We start from the raw sequence: 16,098 nt of genomic DNA, 5'->3' as shown, positions 1-16,098 counted from the left end.
GATCCCCTGGAGAAGGAAATGGCAACCCACTCCAGTATTCTTGTCTGGGAAATTCCATGGACCGAGGAGCCTGGCAGACTGTAGATCTTGGGGTTGCAAAAAAGTCAGACATAACCGGCAACTCAGCAACAACAGCAGCAGCAAAGGGATAACTTGAAAACGTGTGTCTTAGAGTTTTTATGTCTACTTTTCTTTCCTAATAGATTATAGCAAAATTTATTTCAGCAAAATAAAGTTTAGTCTAGGAAAAGAAAGAAGCATAACAGAGATGGAACGGAGAGAGAAAAGGACTACAGAATAAGACAAGATAAAATGATTCACACAGAAAATAAAGTTTTAGGGCAGGGTATATGTATTTTAAATGCAAATAAAATATAGAATGATATGCACAATGTTGATTAGAAGGAAATTATTTCTGTCTAGTTCCAAAAGACTTTTGTTAGCCCAGAAGGAAACTCTGTAGCCATTAAAAGCTGCTCCCATTTCCCTGTCTTGGCAGCCCCTGCAAACACTAGTCTTTGTTCTGTCTCTGTGAATTTACCTTGCCTGGACATTTCATTATAAAAGGAATCAGACAATATGTGACCTTTTATGTCTGGTCTCTTTTACTTAGCACAATATTTTCAAGCTTCTTCCATGCTGTAGTGTGCATTAGTAGTTAATCTTTTTCATAGCTGAATAATATTCTATCATCTGAGTATACTATAATTTGCTTACCCATTCTTCCATCAGTAGACATTTGGGCTGTTCCTGCCTTTTGTCTATTTTGAATAGTGCTGCTGTGAACATGTGTGTACGTGTATTTGTTTGAGTACCTGTTTTTACTTCTTTGGGATACATACCTGGAAGTGGGATTGATGGGTCCCGTGGTAACTCTGTGTTAACTCTGAGGAGCTGCCCACTGTTTTCCACAGTGGCTGCATTATTTTATATTCCTAGTAGCAATGCAGCTAGCTTCCTATTTTTCTTCATCCTCACTGACATGGTATCTGTTTTTATGATTGTAGCCATCTTGATGGGTATGAAGTGATACCTTAATTTGGTTTTGATTTGAATTTTACTAACAACCAGTGATATTGAACATCTTTTCATATGCTTGTTGGCCTCTTGTATAGCTTCTTTGAAGAAATATCTGTTCAAGTCCTTTGCTGTTTTTCTTTTGCAAGGTCGCATGGCATGTGGGATCTTAGTTTCCCGGCCAGGGATTGAACCATGTCCCTACAGTGGAGTCTTAACCACTGGACTGCCAGGGAAGTCCCAACTGGTTTTTTAATAGGGTTGTTTGTCTTTTGGTTGTTGAATTATAAAATTCTTTATTTTAGATTCTAGACCCTTATCAACTATATGATTTGCAAATATTTTTCTCCAGTTCTGTAGTCTTTTCATTTTCTTGGTTAAATTCTTTGATGCACAAGCATTTTGAATTTTGATAAAGTCCATTTTATCTATTTTTGCTTTTATTTTTGGTGCCAAATCCAAGGCCACAAAGATTTACTGCTATATTTTCTTCTAAGAGTTTCATGGTTTAGTTCCTTTTATAAAAAATATATTTATTTATTTATTGGGCTGCATCAGATCTTAGTTGTGGCATGTGGGATCTAGCTCCCTGACCAGGGATTGGACGTGGGCCCCCTGCATTGGGAGTCTTATCACTGGACCACCAGGAAAGTCCCATGGTTTCAGTTCTTATATTTAGGTGTTGATTCATTTTAGTTAATCTTTGTATATGGTGTGAAATAGGTGTTCAGTTTCATTGTTTTGCATGTGGATATCCAATTGCCTTTTGTCCCAGCACTACTGATAATTGTTGAATAGACTGTTCTTTCTTTTGAAATTGGGAAGTGTGAGTCCTTTAACTTTGTTCTTCTTTTTCCAATATTGTTTTGGCTCTTTGGAGCCCCTTGGGATTTCAGATATGTTGAAGGTTGGTTTTCCAGTGGCAAAAAACAGCTATTGGAAATCAAATCATTAGAGTAGTTAGGCTAATATTGCCATTTTAAGAATATTAATCTTCCAGTCCATGAACATAGGATGTTTTTCCATCTATTTAGGTCTTTACCTAGAGAATCGACTTATGGACATGGGGAGAAAGGAGGAGAGGGTGAGATGTATGGAAAGAGTAACATGGAAACTTACATTACCATATGTAAAATAGAGAGCCAACAGGAATTTGCTGTATGGCTCAGGAAACTCAAACAGGGGCTCTGTATCAACCTAGAGGGGTGGGATGGGGAGGGAGATGGGAGGGAGGTTCAAAAGGGAGGGCATATATGTATACCCATGGCTGATTCATGTTGAGGTTTGACAGAAAACAACAAAATTCTGTAAAGCAATTATCCTTCAATAAATAAATTAAAAAGAAAAGCAAAGATTATGAAAAATATATATATTTAAGTCTTTAATTTCTTTGAGGAGTGCTTTGTAGTTTTCATTGTACAAGTCTTTCACCTGTTTTGTTTAATTTATCCCTCAGTATTTTATTTCAAATGCTATTATAAATGGAAAATTGTTTCTTAATTTTCTTTTCAGATTGTTCTGTGCTGGTGTATGGAAACACAGTTTTTTTCTGTACACTGATCTTGGACTCTGGCAGAAGGGACATGTAAAATAAATTCTGAACGATAGAATTTGATGGCCAAAATAATGTGGGAGAAGCATAGTCCAGACATGGGAAACTCCTTGAGCAATGATTTATTAAACTACCTTCTGTTTGGGTGGTAGGGGGAAAAAGAACAGTATTGGGGGAAAAACATGTATAATAACTCTAAAAGAAACCATAGGACAGCAAAATGTAGCGAGAGGGCAAAGAAAAGATGAATTTAATCTAGACTTAATGATGTTCCCTGTTTTGTGAAAACAGCTAGCCATTTTAATCGTACCATCAACTATTTGATGTTAAGTGGAGTAATGAATGTAACACTAACCTCAAAAACTGCAAAGTATTATAGAAAAGTAAGGAGAAATTATTGAAGAAGGCAATGGCACCCCACTCCAGTACTCTTGCTTGGAAAATCCCATGGATGGAGGAGCCTGGTAGGCTGCGGTCCATGGGGTCACTAAGAGTCAGACACAACTGAGCAACTTCACTTTCACTTTCATGCATTGCAGAAGGAAATGGCAACCCACTCCAGTGTTCTTGCCTGGAGAATCCCAGGGACTGGGGAGCCTGGTGGGCTGACGTCTGTGGGGTTGCACAGAGTTGGACACGACTGAAGTGACTTAGCAGCAAGGAGAAATTATTACTTCTGTGCTATTGGTTTTTATATCAATTTGTGTATCAGTCAGCTAACAAGGAAATCAGTTTGTTTTTTTGAGACTTTGACTTTACAGCAGTACAGTATGACTTACTTGCTTGGGGGAACAAAATTATTTGTTTATTGTTATTAAACATGCTTCCATATTGAAATACATAGTGTACAGAACTCTCTAGCCTTTATTCTTCCCCTTTTCACATTTTAAATCATTGGAACAATAGTTTCTATAATAGAGTTTTTTGTAATCCATGATTCTTAGGACAGCTGCTAGGGCTGTGTGTTCTCTCTCTCTTGCTGTAAGAATGGTGAGTTAAATGTTTTTGTTTGTGCTAACTACAGGAACATTTATTGAGAGAAAATAAGAGGTCAACTTTTAAAAAGAGAGACAAGGACTATAAAATCATTCTCTCCCATAGTCTTTCTAAATTCTGAGAATGCAGGTAAAAATTATCCTTGTTAATTGTATGTTTAGTCAGAGAAATATGAAAACATTTAGCTCCTGTGTAGAAATAGTTTTGTCTAAATACAGTATTCCTCTGCTTCTACCCAAGTAGAGAGAGCTACTCAGTCTCAGTCAGAATCACAAAAGAGGGAGCTCAGTTTGAGAAACTTCACGTGTCATTAGATTAACGTTTGTGTGGTATACATGTAGGACAGAAGGATGAAAAAAAATCCTTATGATGGAAACTGCAAATTTAAGTTCCCACCATCTTTTTCTGTACCTGATGTCCATACCAGGTCTGGCTGCTGACTCAACTCCAAACTTTTCTGTTGAATTTTGGGTCATGGCCTTAGAAGCCTTTTCAGCCTCCTGCTTCAGTCAGGATTTCAGAGTTAGTAGACAGACAACCGTTTGCATCTTACATCAAATGAAAGTTTCAAGAGGGTAGTTGGCTAGTTCTTCATTTTATCCATCCACCTGTCCACAATGCCCAATGGTGTCTGACACAAAGTAGAGGCTTGATAAATGTCAAAATAAAGAACAGATGTCTCAGAGAACTCTACTCAGTACTCTGTAATGTCCTATATGGAAAAGACTCAAAAGAGCTGACTCGTTCAGTTGCTAAGTCATATCCAACTCTTTGCCACCCCAGCCCACCCCATGGACTTTAGCATGCCAGGGTCCTTTGTCCTTCACAATCTCTTGGAGTTTGCTCAAACTCATGTCCATTGAGTCGGTGATGCCATCCAATTATCTCATCCTCTGTCGCCACCCCCTTTCCTCCTGCTATCAGTCTTTCCTAGCATCAGGGTCTTTTCCAGTCAGTTAGCTCTTCGTGCTGCTAAGTCACTTCAGTCGTGTCTGACTCTGTGCGACCCCATAGACAGCAGCCCACCAGGCTCCCCTGTCCCTGGGATTCTCCAGGCAAGAACACTGGAGTGAGTTGCCATTTCCTCAGCTCTTCATATCAGGTGGCAAATCAAAGTGGTGTCATCTGCATTTCTGAGGCTATTGATATTTCTCCTGACAGTCTTGATTCTAGCTTGTGATTGCGCTTCCCTGGTGGCTCAGAGGGCAAAGAATCTGCCTGCATTGCAGGAGACCCGGGTTCAATTCCTGGGCCGGGAAGATCCCCTGGAGAAAGGCATGGCTACCCACTCCAGTATTCTTGGCCTGGAGAATTCCATGGACAGAGGAGCTTGGTGGGCTACAGTCTGACTAACACTAAAAAAGAGTGGCTATATGTAAAAGTGATCACTTCACTCTACACCTGAAACTAACACAACATTGAAAATCAACTATACTCCAAAATAAAAAAAAAGGACAAGTATCTGTCTTAGACAGTATTTGTGAGACAGGCAGGCTTGAAGCCTCTTAACTTTGATTCTTTTGTTTAAGCATCAGAATCTGTTCCCCTTTATGTGGATATTTGCATGTTTTTATTAGCTTAGGTCAGCATAGTCTCCCTTCTGGTTTTGAATACTCTTGCATGTTCTTCATATGAGCGTGGCTGATCTGGACACGTGCCATACATATGGTTGACATCTTACAGTAACAGAAGTATATTTGATGGCTTGATCAGTATTCATTTCCCAATACATAACAGCTTAATTTTGTCAAATTTGCATTTAAAACATTATAGACAGTGCGCTAATTACTGTGGTGTCAGTGTGGATTTAGACAGCTGACAGAGCAAACGTTTGAGGACCAACAACAGTGCCCGAACACCTTTAATTACAACAGGCTTTTGTCAGCCTCATCTTTCTCAAAATAAATTCATTATATTGGAGCTGTTCAAATCTTGGAGAATAATAAACCATCAACTTCTTCAAAATCCGCTCTACAAGGATAAATGTCTTGTTTAACTCTCGTGTGAGTAAAGTTCTGTTTTTTTTTAAGATAGCTGTTAGGCAAATGTATTTTTCATAGAGGCCTTTAGCATTAAGTAGGGGCTTGTTTTAATTATTATTAATATTAAACTTTTAATAATATCCGTGGAAGAGATTGCAGTATTTTTCTGGTTGATCTGTTGTCAAACTTTTGTTACTGAAGTTTAGAAACATACAGTTTTAAATTTCATCAAAGATGCAAGTCAAGTGTCCCTAGTCCCAGAACTGTTGTATTTGGGATTATGTCACATTAAAAAAAATTTTTTTTCTTTGCATTTTTTCATGTATTTCAGATGACTGTGTAGTAGTCATAGGATACAGCTATCCTGGGCTAAGACTGCATATTATGTTTACAAAACATATGTCTTTTGGGGAATATGTTTGTTACTGCCTACGGAGGGGAAGGACGCACAGGTCACCTCTGAGTTTCTGTCCCAGCTGCCATTGGGAAAATCTGTAAGAAGGCATGGGCGTCTTTCTAATTGATTTATAATTGGAAGTGAATTTTGTTCTTTCTAGCTTCTGAGAATAACTTAAACTAAAGCCATATCAACAAAACACGAAAATAAATGCTTGTAAAATTCAATCAGATTTATGATTTGGCATTTATAAATATCGTACAGTTATATAGTGATGCTATTTAAAAATAACTGTTTACATCATTTTTATAAATACAGCGCCCTTACAGTCTGAGAAAAAATGAAAATGACATATGTTTTCATATAATTTGTGATGCTTTGTAATTATAATCGAAAACTTTGTCATGCCCTTGGAGAGGGTAGACTGTGCAAATAAAGAGAGTGATTCCTTTTTTTAGAGGAGAAATGGTTTTCTTTCCAATGGTTGCAGAACATGATAGAATCCAGAGCTAAGGTCTTGGCAGCCGTTGCATGCAATTAAGGAGATTAAAAATGAAACTGACTTTAAAGTAGTCCTGTGGTTAAATTACATTTACCATTTTAATAGTTTATAAGGGTTAGTTTATTTATAAGACATAGCAAAAGGTCTTACTGAAGAGTTAAGATGTATACAGAGGAATCAATTAGGGGACAGTGTGCAAGGTTGCATAATCAAGTATACTTCAGTGGTGCAAGTCAGAGCATAATTGCCTTAGAATTTTAGACAAAGCAGATATCAAGGTTAGCTGCTGTTGATAGTGATTTTTTTTTTTTTTTTTGTAAGATGTGGACAATGTGTAGCATAGTGGAAAGAGATCCCACGGATAGAGCAGCAGTTGAGAGCTAGTGCAAGTTTTGTAATTAAGGACATTTATGACTTTGGTCAAATCACTAAAGCCTCTAAACCTAGAGAGTTTTTAAAATGTGTAACATCGTTTTTATTTCTAAATTCCTTCCCATTCATTATGCCAAAAACAAATTTACTGGACTAAAATTTAAGAGTTTGGTTTATCTGAACTGTTTAAGGATGATTTAGATCCTTTTAAACACCCAGGTTGGTTGGTTTTTCCAAGTATGTTTCCTTTGATGGTAATAGACTATCACTGTGATAACATTAAACCAGATTGCTGTAGTTAATTTATTAAAAAAGTATTTGTAAAGTAAAATTTAATAGTTTGGACCTAACAAACAAATATTTTCAAAGTAGAAAAAGTTTGATGTTCTTAAAAGTAGTGGATCATTAAATATGAGAACATATTAAAGCATAGGGTGGTTTGAATGATCTGTTATAATACTACTAGGCATAGTAGCAAAATAAGTCTTAATGGGTATTATCTGTTGTAAATACTTTATTTATAAAGAATGGCCAGATTGAGTCAGAAGCAAAAGTGGAGATTTGGTTTGGTCAGCCTATTTTATAGGACAGTGTTTTGCAGATTGGGGAGTGTGACCTGTAAATGAATTCTAAAATTTATTTAGTAGGCCAGGACCAGCATTAAGAAAAGTGTGATAGATGATTGTATATCACGTGTAGTAATGGTAAGTACTGAAACTTTGGTTTCAGTTATTGTGTGTATTCTGGAGAAGGAAATGGCAACCCACTCTAGTACCCTTGCCTGGATAATCCCTTGGACAGAGGAGCCTGGTGGGCTACAGTTCATGGGGTCGCAGAGTCGGACATGACTGAGTGACTGACACTCACACACAGGGATTCATTGTGTGTATTGGTTCATGATGTAAAAGGTATTTCTTAACTTCTCTCCTTCCATCCTGAACACTTAACACAGTACATAGTGCCTTCAGGGTAGTAGGCAGTCAATAACTTGTCTAGCTGCACACAATTTAATTTAGTAAATCTAGATAGGAAAAACCTCTAAATAAATTCAGAAAAACTTCTGATGCAAAATTTTGTTAGGAAAATTGATAGGACTCACGTATTATGTTGGAATTGTTTTGTTTCTTGCCTATGGCCTCCTTGGACATAGGGACTGTGTGTCATTTAACTTTATATCAATGTGTAGGCTAGGAAGAGCATCCATCTCAAAGTCAGAAAGAACTTTTGAAAGAGTTCTGATTCTGACTCTTGCCACATGTAAACTTTGGGATATTGGGCAATTTTTTTTCCTGCACTCTGAGCTTCACCTTCCCCATTAAAGAAAAAAAAAGAATAGTACTTACTCATGATTAAATGAATTATCACTGCACTCTAAACACCAGGTACTTTGCCTGGACTATAGTAGATTCTTAGTAAGTATTTATTAAGTTAATTAAAAGGATATAGAAACATTATTGAATACTAGTGCTTATTTTAAAATCTGTTTTGAGTATCTTGGAAAAGTATGAAATATAAAAATTAATTGGATCACATGCAAGAGCCAAAATTTCTCATGACCTTTTGAAAAATTAGCAACCCTGATTATAGAAGATAGCTTTTTTTAAAAAACGAAAATCAAACATTGCTCAGTTAAGAAAGTATAATGTGCAAGATGTAAATTAGAAATTAAGTGGGCCAAATTCAAATCAAAAAGTTACTTGTAAACATTAAAAGTGAACTCAGACAAATCCTCTCCAGTCAAAAAACCCAGGTAAAGATTCATTAGTAATTCTTGGAACTGGCTGATAGTCATGTGTAAATTATGTACTCAGGGATGAAAAAATAGGGACATGTATACATGGAATCTTTATCTAAAATTTAGTTTAAAATCAGAAATATAACTTGAAAAACTAGAATATTCTTGGCTTAATTTGGAGAGAACAAGTGAGTAGAGTAATGGAGCTGTTGGCTGGAATGTATAAGCTGTTACCCTTTATTCCAGTTATGTTAATGTAAAGATAGACTGTTAGTATATGTCCCCTTATAAGAAAATTTGAAGAAGTGTATCAGGAAAGCATGTGTCTGCTAGTCTCATTGTATTTTAATATTCTGGGATTTGGAACAAAAACATCGAGTCTGGTTTTACCATAGAAAAGCCTGCCTGATTGGCAGACTGGAGTTATTTCAGGGGATTATTGGAGTACTTTGTGAGAAAGAGAGTGAAAATAATTTATGTAAATTTTCTAAAGCCTTTCAAGGTTCTAATCCAAAAGGAATACATTTGTGTGTGTGTTTTCCTATAAGATGGAGAAGAAATGCTTATTCCCAAAGTCACATTGGCTTAGAAACAGGAAGAAGATGTTGGTTATCAACTGTCACTTCTCTGGAGGATTTTTTTTTTTTTTTTTCAGATTTTTTTAATGAGTTTCTGAGGAATTGGTGGCACTGGGGGTAATCTCATTTCATATTTTTATATAAATGGTGTAAAGGGGTGTGTGTACAGTTTCAAGTTTTTTGGGGTAATGAAATAGCACAGGGGAAAACCTAATTTCAGATGATGAGTGAGAAGAAATGGAATAAACTGACTGTGGGACAGTTTTTCAAGGTCTGTTTAAAGAAAAATCAGATGAATTACATTTATTAAATGAGGAGTCCTGAGTTTAGCTCTAACCAGGATAAGAGTGTAAGCTGTTGTAGATGATTCTTTCTAGATACTGTGCTGAGAACCTCAACAGTATATCAGTGATGTGCTTGGCATTCTTTGGACAAGTGTGGGAACACCTTGCATGCTTCTTGCCATTGTGCAAAACCATGCTTTGTACACACCCTAGATAAATGCTCTGTGGTGTTCTGTTAATTAAAAATATTGAAGTATCTGGACTTATAGCAGTATACTGCAAATACTTGTTCCTTAAAGCATAATACTGAGGAGGAAGGTATAATTGAGTTTATTAAAATACAGTCTTGGAGAAGGAAATGGCAACCCACTGCAGTATTCTTGCCTAGAAAATCCCATGGACAGAGGAGCCTAGCGGGCTACAGTCTATGGGGTCACAAAGAGTCGGGAACAACTGAGTGACTAAACAACAAAAATACAATCTTGGGTAAATTCCTGAAATACCATCATGTCAGAATGGAGGGTGGAGTAAGAGTGTTTCTAGAAATTTTGTGAGTCGGGTTTAGGATAATAAAGAGTTCTCTTCTATACTGGAGAGTAAACTTGTGGAAATTAGTACTATGAGGTGGAGTATAGATTGAAAAAATAATGAAAATCAGATTCACAGATGATATATACAAAATAGAAAATTAAAGAAAATTTGAGATAATTAGGATCTGCTTTTTCTACTTGGAAAATGACATGAAGCTCTTTAGTGTCAAATGGAACTCAGCATTTGATGGGATGCTGGCCTGACTGCATACGCAATCACTTTTCTGTTAAAACTTGGGGAGTAGAGTTAGCCTGACGAGACCACCCAGAGTGGGCTTCTGGGTAGCCTTTCCGGAAGGCCTTCTCTGCCCCCTTGTCTGCCAATAGCTTTTTTTTTTTCCTTTCCTAGATTGCATTTAGTGATATGATCATATGTTTTAAGGGATCTCAGGTAAAAATTAATTTTTAATGGTTGCTATGGGCTTTAAATTTTTTTAAAAAATTGTAGTTGATTTATGATGTGTTAGTTTCAGTTATACAGCAAAGTGACTGAGTTATATACACACATATACACATATATTTATATATGTCCTTTTTCAGATTCTTTCCCATTCTTGGTTATTGCAAGACATCGAGTACAGTTCCCTGTGTTATACAGTACGTTCTTGTTACTTACCTGTTTTATACACGTGTGCTTGCTCAGTTGTGTCTGACTCTTTGTGACCCCGTGGACTGGGGCCCACCAGGCTCCTCTGTCCATAAGATTTTCCAGGCAAGAATACTGAAGTGAGTTGCCATCTCCTCCTCCAGGGGATCTTCCCTACCCAGGGATCGAACCTGCATCTCCTGCATTGCAGGCAGCTTCTTTACCACTGGGCCCCTGGGAAGCCCCATTTTATATACAGTAGTGTGTATTTGTTAATCCCAAAGTCCTAATTTATTCCTTCCTCCTGCCTTCCGCTTCAGTAACTATAAGCTTGTTTTCTATCTGTGAATCTGTTTCTGTTTTGTAAATAATTTATTTCTTAATTTTTTCTTGAGCCACCTTCGATAATGCATAATTTGCTAGAATATTATCTATTCTTTGTTGTTTCCAACTATTGGCATAAAGTTGCTCATAGTTTTCTTCAGTGATTATTGAAAGTCTCTGCTGTGTCTGTAACTATAAATATGTCCTCCTGAGTTCTTTTTGCAGCAGTTTCTTGGCTTAATTTTCTTGACATCACATTTTCAAAGTAGGGCGTTCACTGTTTATTGTTCTACCTCTCATCTAACGGTTGCCTAGTCAGGCCCTGTCGACTCCTGCTGAACTGAGCTGAGCTTGGATTTGGAATTCAGGAGTTGATGGACCTTCCCTGTCTCTGGCCAATACTGTGTCCACCGCTAGCTTGTCTTTCCCCTTCCCCTCTCTCCATCCCCCTCAGGTAGGAATTTTCAAAAAATTTTCCTTCTCTTCCAAGTCAGTGTCTCTTTTTGTTGGTGATCTCATCCAATCCAGGCTTTTGCCATTGTCTTTATTTAGATGGCTCCCAAATTTACAACCCGAACTTGACCATTCTTCTAACCTCTGACTGCTTGCTTGGCATTTCTCCCTGAGTATCTTGCTTACACCTTCAGCGCAGCTCATACCAAAGGGAAACTCCTGACTTCCCTCAACCCAAACCAGTTCTTCCTCCAGATTTCCTGGTTTCTATTAATTGGTACTGCTACTCATCCAGGCTCAAAATCCCAGTCATTTTAACTCTTAACTTCCAGCCTCTTTGCAGCCTGCTTTCACAGTGTCAGCAGCTTGTATAATGTGAGGACCCCTTGTTCCACTCTCACCACCCGCACTCAGACGTCAGTGCTTTGTACCCAACGGTTGTTAATAACCTCCCTGCCTTCTCAGCTGAACCCAGTTCATCTTCCACGTAGGAGCAGTTTAACCACTCGCTAACTCAGCGGCGATCAGACCACTCTTTAGATTCAGGTTACCTGAAGCCACAGCCTTCTCAAGTAGGTCCAAACTCCTTAGCTTTCTAGGTCTTCCAGAACAGCGCCCCCAAATGTTCCTTCCTTGATCTCCCCTACTCTTCTTTACCCACACTGGTATCTGGCCTGAGGGTTTTATCTCTGTTTTGTGTGCTTGAGTTTTTGTTCAGCTGTTAACCCTTCAGTGAATACCCTTTTCCTCATCTCTACCTGCTAAAAGGAAGCTTGTCAACGGTAATCTCATACTTTCTTGACGAGCTTTGGTGACCTGCAGAACCCTTTTCTTTGTTCTTTCTAGGGTGCTTAACTCACTGTGTATTATTGCCATTTGGGTACTTGCTTAATATCTCCTCCAGGATTATAAGCTCCTAGTAGGTAGAAACTGTTTTCTGACTCTGCTTTCTCTTTTTCACTGCTTCAGCAATTGGTATGGACACTCAGCAGATACTGACTGAAAAGGATGAAATGATTGTCATTGTTTATAGTTGCCTTCAGTGAAACTCCTTACACTCTCTTCCTAAGAAGTTTAACTATTCCAGTACCTAGAGTTAATGGTACAGAAGGGTTGTAAAATGAGCCTTTCTAGAGATGTCACTGCAAGTGTACAGCAGGCTCCTGGGGTGACAGGTACCATCTTTCTAATAAGTGCTGTCTGTATAGCATCATAGAGCTCTGCTGGAAGTGAGTCCTAAGGCATCTCACAAGAGTGATGACGTTGATTGATTTCTGGGGTGGTATCAGGGCTCAATTGACCCCCCACACACACCCTCTTTTGGTTATTTCTATTAAATAAAAGATTTAAACAACCCATGATAATACTTTAAATTTTCAGATAGAAATTACTGTACATGATTCAGCATGGATTTATAAGTGTACAAAGTGAATCCCAATATCTTTGTACCTTAATCCACAGAATGAAGATGATTAAGAAGGGGAGATTAATTTTATTCACTTTAAAGAAAACTGTTTAAGCCATCTTGATGTGAGTCTGCCAATATATTTTACATGGGTGGTATTGGTAAAGACAAAAATCATGCTTTTGTAGTTGAAAAATCATAATTAACCTGTCCACTAGTGTTAGTTGCTCAGTCATGTCCGACTCTTTGCGACCCTGTAGACTGTAGCCCGCCAGGCTCGTCTGTCCATGGGATTCTCCAGGCAAGAATACTAGAGTGGGTTGCCATTCTCTTCTCCAGGGGATCTTCCCTACCCAGGATTGAACCTGGGTCTCCCGCATTACTGGCAGATTCTTTACTGTCTGAGCCACCAGGGAAGTTCAGTGTGTCCACTGGCCTGTCAGCAAATTAAATATATGATACTTCATCATGATAAAAGATTTGGGAATACAGTGAACAGATGTGCATAGGAATTATATTAAGCATTAATCTGCTGCCGTTTATAAAAGTTAGGTTTCTGTTCAACCCAACAGCTTGAGTGTAGAGATGGACTCGCCAGCCCAGTCGTTTTCTGGACATGTTGTGACTTAGTATGATCTGGGCTCTGGGCAAGCTGCCTGCTTGATGTGTCCTGTTTAGGGACACTTCTGGGTGTAGCTATATATGATAAGCAAAGTTCTATATTTTGCAAGAGAAATAATTTCTTATATCAGTGTTTGTCTTTTTAAAGGAAAAAGGCAGGCATCTTGTGTTCAGATTGATCATCATTTCCATAATAATCAGCATCTTAAGTTTTAGCAATAGAAAAATGCTGCCCTCAGTGCAGACACAGGCCTTGATCTGAGGCTGTTTCTTTATCTCTGTAAAAAGGGATGTTACGAAAAGGAGAAGTAATTACTGTTTAGCAAGCACTTTGATATTTACGCCCAGTGGCTGTAAACAGTTATTAAAAAGTCATTGAACAGGTCAGAATGGCAGGTGCAGTGGCGTGGCCATAGCAAGGGCCAGAAAAGCAGGATCTTTGCAGCTTTGGAGAAGGAGATTCGTGTGAAAATGTTCTATTCCTTATTGAACATTTTATAATTTTTCATTTTTTATGAGCATAGCTGATTAACAATGTTGTAATAGTTTCAGGTAGACAGCAAAGCAACTCAGCCATATATATATATATGCATCCATTCTCCCCTAAACTCCCCTCCCATCCAGACTGCAACAGAACATTAAGCAGAGTTCCTGGTGCTATGCAGTAGGTCCTTGTTGGTCCTTAGTAATAGAGTGGTAAACGTTTTATTACTAAATGCTCAGTGAGGAGGATTCCATCACTAGATTTCTTATGTTTCAGAATGCTACAAGAAACCCCATACATTCTGCTGATAAACGCAGGTAAGTTGATTATTTCTTCTTTTTAATTTTAATTTCTTTAACACCAAAACCATTTTGTTTTGGGGGTATAGCTGAGTAACAGTTGTAGTAGTTTCAGGTGAACAGCGAAGGGTCTCAGCCATAATACATGCATCCAATTTCCCTCGAATTCCCCTCCCATCCAGGCGGCTAATGAACATTGAGCAGAGTTTCCTGTGCTACACAGTAGGTCCTTGTTGGTTATCCATTTGAAACATTTTATCCTTAAACATTTACAGTGTGAGGATTCCATCCGTCAATTTTTTTATGTTTCAGAGTGTCACAAGAAACTGGGTACATTCTGCTGATGAACACAGAGAGGCTCGTTGTTTCTCTTTAAACAGTAGCATGGGTGCTCATTGCCTGTAGTAAAGGTAGCACTCTTGGAAGGAAACGTCATTTCACGACTAGACAGTAAGCACTGCAGTTCTTTGTATTTGGACAGGAGTGGTGGGGGTAGGGTGGGGCCTACAGTTTGGTGTGGGGACAGGCTGATTCAGAGTCCTCAACCTCGACTCTGCTGCTGCCTGCTGACTGTTTGAACCCAAAGTCACTTTTTGCTCCATCGTTTGGCACTGTTTGACCTTAGGCAAATCACCGGAATTTTTTTTTTCCCCGTCTAAATTTTTTTGAGAGTGTTGAAGAAGATCTGTTTTGAGTCTGGGTGAATTTTCTTTTTTTTAATTTTGGCCAGGGAGTGCAGCTTGTGGGATCTCAGTTCCCCCACCAGAGATTGAACCCCTGGCCATGGCAGTGAAAGCACCAAATCCTAACCACTAGACCACCAGGGAACCCCCGAGGGCGAATATCAATTAAAAAATATATATATATATATATATGATTTTTGGAGAACAGTAGCAGAAAATACCGTGCAGAGTAAGTTGGCATTTATCATGGACTCTGTGAGAAGGATTTAATGCTTATGCTGCATTTAGAAGTTTAGAGCTAAAACAAATCTAAATTATGAACGATTCATCATCTTAATAGGATTTTACAGGGTACTTGGAATGGGTCCAAGCATTATATGTATTTATATAAGTCAAGGTTTAGTTGCCATCAGATGGCTGCTGTTAATTGTTTTTGTGCTGACTGGTTTCTGCAGCCCCCGGCTGCCCCCGTAGAGAGAAGAAGGGACATATTAGTGTTTGGGAGCACATGCTGTTGGTCCAAGTATCCTTCTTAAAAAATGCTTTGAAATTTTATCTGGCTAAGAAGTCACATTTCAGAATTTGAAGACAACTTCTGAGCAGAGAAAAAAAATCTATGAAGCATGCATGGCACATTTACAAATTCTTTGAGAAAACTGTGTGATTTGGAGTGATTATTTATCCCTATATCCCCAGATGTCACACACTGCCTTTTTACCCCTGGGGAGTAACCATATTGTATTATTTGTGATCCTTTGGAGTTATATTAAATGATAATTTAACTTTTCAGATGTGGTTAATCCACAGGCCCCGCTTTCTAACTATGAACATACATGGCATGACAGGCTTAACTGTTTCCAGGTGTGATTGGAGAACTTGGACGGTAAATTACTCGTAGATGGTCTTGGCCACTGTAATTTACTACAAAACTGCCTCTTTGGCATCAGCAGTTGAAAAGAGCATGTTAGTGTTAACTCTACTTGGGATACATTTTACATGAAATAAAAGAACTGCCTTTTTGAGAGAGTTAAGTGTTTATTTTTTATCCTACTATTTAGAACTCAGTTTTGTCTTTGGGATAGCTGAAGTTTTGTTAATAAGTTGCCCTTGATTTATGCAATCTGGATTGACTTTGCAAGACTTCTTACAGTTTGGGAGCCTCCCTCCCCTGTTCCGTGCCCAGTGTTGGAAACTTTTCTCTCCTCTGGCTCACTTTTAGCCCTGCCCTGCTCCAGAGA

At 38.2% G+C, this 16,098-nt stretch overlaps 1 protein-coding gene across 36 annotated transcripts in view; it reads left to right on the top strand.

Annotated features, from left to right (window-relative positions):
* The window catches only part of NCOA2 (nuclear receptor coactivator 2), a 284,545-nt gene that overhangs the window by 45,560 nt on the left and 222,887 nt on the right, over positions 1–16,098 (top strand). For 4 of the 36 annotated variants that reach the window (XM_060393782.1, XM_060393765.1, XM_060393771.1 and 1 more), the window contains exon 2: positions 1–16,098. This exon is cut by the window's left edge and continues 43,640 nt beyond it; it is cut by the window's right edge and continues 12,773 nt beyond it. The exons of the other annotated variants lie outside the window; for them this stretch is intronic. The gene's annotated coding sequence lies outside the window, so the exon portion shown is untranslated. 36 annotated transcript variants of the gene reach the window in all.

Source organism: Ovis aries, chromosome 9, assembly GCF_016772045.2.
Source record: "Ovis aries strain OAR_USU_Benz2616 breed Rambouillet chromosome 9, ARS-UI_Ramb_v3.0, whole genome shotgun sequence".
Lineage (NCBI taxonomy): Eukaryota > Metazoa > Chordata > Mammalia > Artiodactyla > Bovidae > Ovis > Ovis aries.
This window is presented reverse-complemented; position numbering and strand designations above follow the sequence as displayed.